Source organism: Cucumis melo, chromosome 10 (assembly GCF_025177605.1).
Source record: "Cucumis melo cultivar AY chromosome 10, USDA_Cmelo_AY_1.0, whole genome shotgun sequence".
Classification (NCBI taxonomy): Eukaryota; Viridiplantae; Streptophyta; class Magnoliopsida; order Cucurbitales; family Cucurbitaceae; genus Cucumis; species Cucumis melo.
This window is the reverse complement of record NC_066866.1, coordinates 13,095,406-13,106,338: the sequence shown is the minus strand read 5'-3', so window position 1 is coordinate 13,106,338 and position 10,933 is coordinate 13,095,406. Positions and strand designations below refer to the sequence as shown.

Here is a 10,933-nt window from a genome sequence, read left to right as displayed (position 1 = left end):
GTAATTGTACACAAGCTCCATCTTACAAAATGCTGTAGAAGAACATATTCGACAACAAAAATATAAGTAAAACTTGTCAGCGATCGTTTAATACGATTACACGATCGTTTAATACGATTACACGATCGTTTAATACAATTACACAATCGTTTAATACAATTACACGATTGTTTACATTTTAACATATACGATCGTTTAGCTTAATGCAATATCATTTATATTGAATACCATATGTAGTATCATATTATTTTATAAATGATCCTTTATTACAATTCTTTGATTGTGACATTGCAGATTGTTGTTAAAACTAAACCGAAGCTATCAACCCAAGAAAAAGCTTTCATGGCGAGTCGAATTCGAGGGGATGATAACATGAAAATGGAGAACAATGAATCCATTCCAGATATTAACAACAGTGATACAAATACTCCTGATCATGCAATGAACAACCAATCATTGAAGCAATTAGACTCATCTCCCCAACTGTCACCATGAAGGAAATAAAGTCAAACAGTAGCTGACTAGTTTGAAATGCATCCAATCACCAACAAGAAACGTTGCAGATCAAAAAAGTCCAATGACAAAAAATAATAAAGTCATTCAAAATCCTACAAAAAACTGAAGAAGGAAATAAAAGAAGTTCGTAAGGATTTATCCACACTGACTTCTATAGTCTCTAGGATAGATGACACAATCAGAAACCACTCATTGGAGCTATCTGAAATGAAGCAGATGCTGGAGAGATTGGTCCAGATAAAATTTGTTTTCAGAAAATATTTCATTTATCAGTTGTTTAAATAAACGATCGTTTAACTAAAATATCTGATCATCTATCATATTTCAACGATCGTTTATCAAAGTTACACGATCGTTTAGATATGATACATCATCGTTTACTTTTATATACACGATCGTTTAACAAACCATCATTTTTTAATTTTATTTTTCGTTTTTATTTGTTTATTAGAATCAAAATCAAAATCAAGGAAATGATCATACTCATCAAAATGACAATGATGATCATCAGAATAGAGAAGATATGATCACCGATGAAGAACAACATACTGAACATCAAGACGAAACCTAAAGGTTAACATTTCATTCATTGTTTACTGCTTTATATTGTTGAAAATTGCTTACATTCTAAATAAGTAACTATATTTTTTCTTATTCTCATTTTTTTTTCTCATTTTGTTTAGGGAACATCAAGAGGAATCAGGTAGTGATATTAGCAAATATGGCAGGGATGCAGACTTGCTATTGGCTACAAGACATCTATCCTTTGAATTAAGAGTTTCTTTATTATCTAATATTATGCATTCTAGGAAATACAAAAAAATGATCAAGCAGTTACTTTGGCTGAGATAGAAAAAGAAAATGAACAAGTAACTGAGGATCAAACAATTGGAAATGTGCAGCAATCTACCTCAACTGAAAAAATAGAATTTCAATTGGTATGTATACACAACAAAATGTGTAGTCCTTTAAATTAATAGTTTGTTACTTGTCTAATATCATACATTACAGGATAGATCGAAACAATAGGTTGAGATTCAAAAAAATGATGAAGTAATTACTTTGGTTGAAAATGAACCAGTAACGGAGAAAGAAAGTTCTACAATTGATTTAGAATCTATATTGGTATGTATATAAAAGAACTCTGAAGTACTTTGCATCAATTGTTATTGTTTTTATTTCTTTCTTAGTTAACAACATTGTGCATTATAGGAAATAAATGAACAACAAAAACTAATGAAGAGAAGAAAGCTATGTGAAAAAGCAAATAAAAAGGTGTCTGATCAAGATCAACAAGTTAATCCACACACAACATCTACTGAGATCATATCAGAACCTACAATACATGTCCCAATTGTCGAAATCAAAGATGTAGATAGATATGATCCCATGTGGCAAGTGAATCCAAAATTATGGAAGACATACTTATCGTGGAAAAGATAAAAAAATAATTCATGAAGAAAGGAAAGCTGTCTACACAACCAGAAAGAAAGAATTTTTCAAAAACCTTGAAGAAAACACATGGATACTAGAAGACGTAAGTACTCTTTCCAAATTTCATCTTATATATAAAAATACACGATCGAGTACAATATACTTTATCTAACCAAACGATCGTTTATATATATTACATGATCGCTTAATACGAAAAAGAATGTTGTAAACGATCACTTGTATTTACTAAACGATCGCTTCTATTCACTAAATGATTGTTTATATATATTACACGATCGCTTAGTAAGTAGACGATCACTTGTATTTGCTAAACGATCGCTTAAATTATCGTTTCTATTCACTAAAAAATTGTTTAATTTTTTTTGTAGACCATGGATTTGCTATTGTCCCACTTGCAGAACAAAATATTGCATATCAAGCAACTTTGCAAGTATACTTTTAAAGTAATAGATTCCGCGTTTATAGTAATTTGTTATTTTTTAAATTTTTTTCTATATAAGTTAAACTGCATAATTATATTTTGACTAAATTTTTTTACTTGTTCTTCAAGACTAGAATCAATAAACCATACTGCATAGTTTGACAACGACTTTTTGATACTCATGTGCTGATAACAAACAGTAAGAAAGCTGAATGGATAGACACAACAACATACTTAAATCTATGGACAGAATCAGATTTGGAATACTATTTCAATACCGCTCTTGGTGGTTTCCTAGATAAACATGGGTGGTAAAATTTCAACTACGTGATTGGCTGCAGCAACATAAGAGAACACTGGTTGGCTATTGTAGCTGGTATAAGGAAATACAATGTAACGCCCCAAAATCTGAAGAATTTAATTTTTATTATCTTAAGTGTAAATTTGGAATTTTTGGTGTTATTTAAATGTGGAAGTACTTTACCTTATGGAGAATTGACCCTATTGGATAATTGAAAAATATCTAATTGTTTTAATGTTTGGAATTGATGATTGTTTTGGTTGGCCTTAGATTTCTATGTGTTGGGAACTTAATTAATAGAGTTTAAGGACAAAATAATTATGTTATGAAGGTAATATAATTATTTAACATTTTTGAAAGGGTAAAGGTGATGTGAATTTGAATTTGAATTTAAAGGGAGGTTTTGATGGGTTTAAATGAAGAAAGAGAATGAGTGGTTGTTATTTGGAGTAAATTAGAGAAAAAGTTAAAGGAAAATAATCATTATTATATTATTGTCCTTCTTTATCAGCACCACATTTTGAACATTACTTTTACTAAAATCAAGTAAAATAAATAATTCTACTGATTCATCCAATTCAAGTTGTTCACATGTCAAAGCAACCAAAAAATTAAAGCTTATTTGCATATCTACCAAAATTTCGGACAATGAGTAATTCTCATAAACATTGCAGCCATTCCATTGACCTCCATAAAAAACAACAATAGGAATAGACATTCTAATTTGGAAAAGAAGAAAATATAATTAAGTATTTAGATGTAATAAGAGAATACTAAATGATTGTGCAAAGAAGTTAATAAATACTAAACGATCGTTTAACACCAATAGACGATCGTATATAATAAATTAAATCATCGTATATAATAAGCTATAGACGATCGTTTAAAGACATTGATCGTTTAAAGCATCGTATTCAATTTGATACACTATCGTTTAAAGATACTGATCATTTAAACCATCATATTGAATTTGATACACGATCGTTTAAAGACGCTGATCGTTTAAACAATTGTATTGAATTTGATACACGATCGTTTAAAGACACCGATCATTTAAACAATTGTATTGAATTTGATACACGTTCATTTAAAGACGCTGATCATACAAAAAATTGAAAATTTTCGTGTTCATAGAGATGAATGATCGTGTTCATATAACAAAACGATCGTCTGTATATGGTTAAACGATCATGTTGATAGAGGTAAACGATCAAGTAATTCAATGAAAATTATCCTGAAAAACTTCAAATTATCGATCTTCATAATGAAATACACAATTCTTACAGTGATTCTTAAAAGTTCAAACCGAAAAAAAAAACCCTTAAATTCTTACAAACAACAAAAAACTCAAATTAACGACATTCATACTGAAATATAAATTCTTAAATCAACGTAAACAGTAATCAAAATTTTCAACAATCTTCATAACCAAATACGGGATGTCTTACAGTAATACCTACATATTCTAAACATTCTATCTTCATGCCGAAATATATAATTCTAAACCAAATTCTATAATAAATTAAATAATTCAAAGAAAAAACAATATTTAGAATACTCACCGAAACCAAAATAACTGAGACGATATTAACAGAGCAATATACACAATCTTAATTATCAAAGATGATAAGAAGAGAAACAATATTGTCAAAGATGATGGATACGAGAGCGAATGTTGTCAAAAATTACAAAAAAGGCAAATAATGATCAAGATGAAAGATATATAAAAGACGAGATGAATAACTCGAAAACGACAATCATGAAAAAATCGGGAAGAAGAAGAAAATCAGATTTGAAAGATTGTTATAAAAGAGTAAGGGCAAATAAGGAATTCTGAAAAATTAATTTACCTTAATGGACATGTTATACGGACCGTAAATAGTTTACAATTTTATGTAAGTTTCTTTTTTCTTTTTAATGTAAACTTTCCGGATACCTTTAAACATTTAAACTTTCATGATATAAATTTTTAGTTTTAGTCTAAAAGAGTAGTTTGCATTAACACTCTAAACAACTTTCTGAACAAAATTAATAAAGAAAAGTTCCTTACAGTTCGAATATAGATGAAAATCATTTAACTAAAAATGATTACCTTCAGCTCCCTCTTCTATTTCCTTCTCTCTTCTGCTATCTATAACCTAAAGACTTTCTTGTTATATCTCTTCTATCAAAGTTCGAGATTGGGTCTAAACTAGGTTCCTCTTACTTTTGAGTTGTAATATTTACGACTTTTGTTTAATCATTGTAATTCATTGGTGTGTGTCAATTCTTGTCCTATATAGATGATAGAAGTTTCTTTTCTTTTCATTTCTTTTTAAAAAAAATTAAATTCAAAATTCAATAAAAGTTTCTAAAATTCAATAAAATGAGTATGAGTTCGTAGCTTAAATCTTTTACCTCACAAATTAATCTAATATCTTTAGAAAAAAAAGTTTATAAGCATAAACCCTAGAGTTAAGGAAAATTAATTAATTTGGTAAATTTTACCGAAGGGCAAATTGTTAACTTTTTTAGTTTACGTAACCCATTTTTTCATGTAAGATTAGGAAAGAGAGAGAGTTTTCTAGTCTTTTCCACACCTACTTATTCCCAAACAAAATGGTTAGTTGAAATCCAATAAAGTAATAGAGACAAAGATTTGCAAATTGTGGTCAAACTGTATCATTACTTCTACCATTAGTGTGTTTTTGTCTATCTAAACCTCATGAGAGAGAATTACGATCGAGAAGAGAGAGAATAAAATAAGAGAGTAAAGGGAGGCAGAGAGAGAATATGAAGATCATAAAAGAGAGGTTGGTTATTGAAGCAATCCAAAACTTTAACATAATATAATATTTGTTTATATCTTTTGATATTAATGTATTGTTCGAATAAAAGCATAACATTTCTTTTCTCCTTCTCTTTTTCTTTTTCTCTTTTTTCTTTTTTTAGTTTTTGATAAATTATATAAAATATTTTAATTTATTTCATAAATATTACTCAACTTTCAAATTTTCATTAGTAACTAAAAAAACATTGAGAGATAATCAAATAAACCTTTAGTTAATTCTAAAGTAAATTACTGTTGAAGAACAAAATAAGAACATGCTGATGTGAAAATGCATATTTTGAAATTAGAACTTTACCATTTTTTGTTCTTCTATAGCTGTAAGATGTTTTGGCCATGGAACGTGTGAACCAATTGCGTCGTGTACAGAATAGATGATTCCAATAATAGGTATGGGCAAAAGAGAATGACTATCACATGCAAGTTCAACGAAAACCCATATATCACCTACTTCAAGTCTTACTCTATAAACTAGTTCATCCGTACTTATTCTTTCAAAAATAGTTCCTATTGCAACAGTGTTGTCTACTTGTCCAACAACAAGACTACATGGTCTCCCCTGAAAAATTACATTCACATCTCAATTTATCATCAATGTTGAATAAACCATGAAATACAATATATAAAATTGAATTAAACATAATATTTAGTAGATCCATTTTTTCCATGTGATGGATGGCCATTGAGATCAGTTGTTTCTTACTAATATTCTGATTGCATCTAAAGTGTGCATCTAAGCTTGTTTCTCTAGTTCTCTTCAAAGACTTTAACTCAATTTTTTTTTGCCATTTAACTGTATTTTGATAAAATCTATGATTTCTCCTTTTTCCAGTTGACATCTACATCAATAGTAATCTGAGTTTCTTAGGGTTATGATGAAATACGTTTGTGAAAGTAGAACGAAGGTGTAATAAATCCGCCTATACCTCTCACATGTCTCGATGTTCAGGTGTCCCCAAAGCTTTTAGTTAAAATATCATCTGGAACACTATATGCTTTATCGACATCTTTCCATCCTACAACTTGAACAAATCATTAAAAATTTGTTTACCACAAGTTGTAAATACGCCTCAAACATATAAAATGCTATTAATCAAATTTACTTAAAATTTTCACTGCAATCCCTCCGACCTCTTAATTGATGAATTCTCCATCTTTACCCATATGGGCATGTTTTCAAAGAATAGCTCGATCGACCGACGGTGGTAATTTTTTTTTCTACATGTATACAAATAAATTAAACATTGAATTTGATAAACATAGGATAATATTATGCATAGTAAAATAAACTTACCAACTCTTCTCCCAAATTTGAGTAGCCTTTGCAAGACGTTCTATGATTATATTTGTAATTCTTGCGTATCTCTTTTTGCATGTTAATATGTTTCTATGGACAATACGTAGTAAGGTTTTCGCTATGCAAAATCCAGTTGTTATACCTTTGGTCAATACCATTGATTAATAAGTGGTTTCTAACTTCATTAATATTAAGTGTTTTGCAATTTCCACACCTAATACATGGACATGACATAAAAGTTCTACACTTGAATGTTGTTGTGAAAACTCAATAAAACGATCAACACCTTCTTTATGTTCTTTAGATAATCTATCTTTTATCATCCATGATTCATCCATTGTGTTATAACCTAATTAAATGAAATTAATTAGACAAATTATCTTAACAAAAAAAAAAAACCAATCAAATAACAAAGTATCTAAGTGACTACCATAACTATAGGATAGTCATTTAATGCATCGTCAAAGTAAGCATCATGATACACTCAAGCTACTCTAAGCATATCAAGCAATGAGATGAAACATATTATACAAATGAGATTACTTACAAATAAAATAAAACAAAATATAAAATATGTAGAACCTTTGACTTACACTAAACTTATATATAAGTGACTACCATAACTGCAAGATAGTCATTCAATGAATCACCAAAGTAAGCATGATGATACACTCAAGCTACTCTAAGCAAATAAAACAATTAGACAAAACATACTCTAAGCAAATAAAAAGCAATGAGATATTGAAGGAGGTGGAATACTAACAAGAAACTTACACATAAAAGAATGTGAAATATAAAATGTGTAGAGCCCTTGACTTACACTAAACTCATATCTAAGTGACTACCATAATTGTAGGAGAGCCAATCAATGCATTACCAAAGTGACCATCATGATACACTCAAACTATTCTAAGCATATCAAGCAATGAGATGAAACATATTATACTAATGAGATAACTTACAATAAACGAAAGTAAAATAAAAAATGTGTAGATCATTTGACTTACACTAAACTTATATCTAAGTGACTACCATAACTGCATTATAGTCATTCAATGAATAATCGAAGTAGGCATCACGATATACTCAAGCTACTCTAAGCAAATAAAACAATTAGACAAAACATACTCTAAGCAAATAAAAAGCAATGAGATATTGAAAGGGGTGGAATACTAACAAGACAACTTACAAATAAAAGAATGTGAATTATAAAATTTGTAGGACTCTTGAATTACACTAAACTTATGTCTAAATGACGACCATAACTATAAAAGAGTCAATCAATGCATCACCAAAGTAAGCATCATGATACACTCAACCTACTATAAGCATATAAAGCAATGAGATCATACATATTATACTAACGAGATAACGTACAAATAAAATAAAGTAAAATATAAAATGTGTAGAACCTTTCACTTCCACTAAACTTATATCTAAGTGACTACCATAACAGTAGGATAGTCATTTAATGAATCACCAAAGTACGCATCACGATACACTAAAGCTACTCTATGGAAATAAAAGAATTAGACAAAACATACTCTAAGCAAATAAAAAGCAATGAGGTATTGAAGGGTGTGGAATACTAACAAGCCAACTTACACAAAAAAGAATGTGAAATATAAAATGTGTACAACCCTTGACTTACACTCAACTTATATCTACTGTTGGAGAGTCAAGCAATGCATCACCAAAGTAAGTATTATATATACTTCAGCTACCCTAAGCATATAAAGCAATGAGATCATACATATTATACTAATGAGATACCTTACAAATAAAAGAAAGTAAAATATAAAATGTGTAGAACCTTTGACTTACACTAAACTTATATCTAAGCGACTACCACAACACCAAGATAGTCATTAAATGAATCACCAAAGTAAGCATGATGATACACTCAAGCTACTCTAAGCAAATAAAACAATTAGACAAAACATACTCTAAGAAACTAAAAAGCAATGAGATATTGAAGGGGTGGAATACTAACGACACAACTTACACATAAAAGAATGTGAAATATAAAATGTGTAGAACCCTTGACTTACACTAAACTTATATCTAAGTGACTACCATAACTGCAGGATAGTCAGTCAATGAATCACCAAAGTGAGCATCACGATACACTCAAGCTACTCTAAACAAGTAAAACAATTGGAGAAAACATTCTCTAAGCAAATAAAAAACAATGAGATATTGAAGGGGGTGGAATACTAACGACACAACTTACACATAAAAGAATGTAAAATATAAAATGTGTAGAATCCTTGACTTACACTAAACTTATATCTAAGTGACTACCATAACTGTAGGAGAGTTAATCAATGCATCACCAAAGTAAACATCATGATACACTCAAGCTACTCTAAGCATATAAAGCAATGAGATCAAATCAAACAAACTTGTGAGTAATAATATCTTCATCCACATCATTCAATAGCACATAGCTAATTATTTTGCAATTTCTTCCAAATATGTCTAAATTTTGAGAACATAATAGTTTCAAGATTTTTATGACGACGACAAAAAAAAAAAAAAAAGAAAAAAAAGAAAGAAAGAGGCAAGACTCAGTAATGAAAAATTTGAAGCAAGAAATGTAAAAATGTTTCCAGCCTTGAGGACGAGCATACAAAAGTCATACATGAAGGAAAGAGATGACTCCTAGCCAAATATGATAAATCTAAAATAATATAAAATTGAACTTGTAACTCATACCAATTAATGTACTAACTGTAAGTTGAAGTTTGTTTCAACATATTTTAGATGTACATCTACCAATAAGTTGAAAGATAATAGAAAAAGAAACAATAATCAATATTATCACATGAGCACACTGTCAATAACACAATACATCTGGAAGGACTAAAAAACGAAAATGATTCGACAAATACCACTTTCAAGCTAACCCTATTTTCCCCATCGAACAAGTATAATCACATAGTTATATTCATTAATGCATCTATCTAAATCAAAACACCACTTCCAAACTAACAATCATTTTAAGCACAATCACTCGGTTGTTCACAAAAATGCTTAATCGATGCATCCTCTCTAAAGATTTTAACAGCAATAGCATTTCAAAGTTCAACTTAAATGGGAGTGCTTTTATCTCTTAAGCTTAATTTTAAATTGGTATTGATTGGTCATATCTTGCTCTTTCTTAATTATAGTATTTTGATGTTAATAGAAATATTTTGAGTGTAAAACAAATCACACTCCCAGCTGAGAATGCCAAGCTTTGAAATTCTCGAAATCTTCAAATCTAAAACGGCGGAAACCAATTCCGTAAACCAAAATTCTTTGAATCTTACCGGATAAATAGATTTTATTGATAACCCGAAGGAAATCTCTGTCTAAATCGCCAGAAAACATCTGTCGCCGATCAAATAGTCACACCCAGCCCGAAAAGTATTTAGTTTAATTTGTTTTAATTTAGTTTAATTTGTTTTAATTTACTTTCAATACTCTTTCTAGAATTATTCCTTTGTAAAAAGAAACAATGGAAGAAGGGTACCTCGAGGTGAATGGCAAAATTGATCAGTGACAAAAACTTTTGAGTGGCAAAAATAACGAGCAACGTCCTTCCTAACCCTTCCGACACTAGTTTAGTCGAGCAGTGGCAATTTCATTCAAAAAGATCAATTGAGCCGCAAACACCTTCCTAATCCTTCCGGCCCAGGTGACTTTTCGGCCGAAGTTTAGAGAGGCGACAAATGTTCGTGCTTCAATTTCGTGGTGTTTCTATTCGTTCAAATTGAGTGGCAGAAGTTTACTTGCAAAAGAAGGTAAATTCAAGCGGGTGTTTGACCTATTTGTTTATTTTTCAAAAAAAGAAATCAAATCTTGATGGGGAATTCCAATTTTCAGCCTTGCTCATCAAGAAACCTTGAACCCATCAAAATATATAAAACCAAATATATTAATTTTTCTTTTGATGATGGCCATGACAGATCAAGAAAAATAATTCCATGATAGGCTTCGTCCATCAAGAAAACCTATCTAACTTGATGGACATTGCCAGTCAACTAATCAATTATGCTTGATGTTTATTGCCCATTAAAAAAATAGTTTTCTTGACATTTGTGGACCATCAACCAAAGTAATGGAACTTTG

The 10,933-nt window shown here is 29.8% G+C and overlaps 1 long non-coding RNA gene across 2 annotated transcripts; it reads right to left on the bottom strand.

The window, feature by feature from the left end:
* Nucleotides 1-5,839: 5,839 nt before the first annotated feature.
* LOC103496734 (uncharacterized) lies at nucleotides 5,840-10,573 on the bottom strand. Of its 2 annotated transcripts, none has more exons than XR_007824071.1 (4): nucleotides 10,335-10,573; nucleotides 6,652-6,738; nucleotides 6,447-6,542; nucleotides 5,840-6,079 (listed from the first exon to the last, which is right to left on the bottom strand). It is a non-coding gene; the product is annotated as an uncharacterized LOC103496734 (long non-coding RNA). The 2 variants fall into 2 exon arrangements; XR_007824070.1 differs by having other exon boundaries at nucleotides 6,447-6,536.
* Between the last annotated feature and the right edge of the window lie 360 nt (nucleotides 10,574-10,933).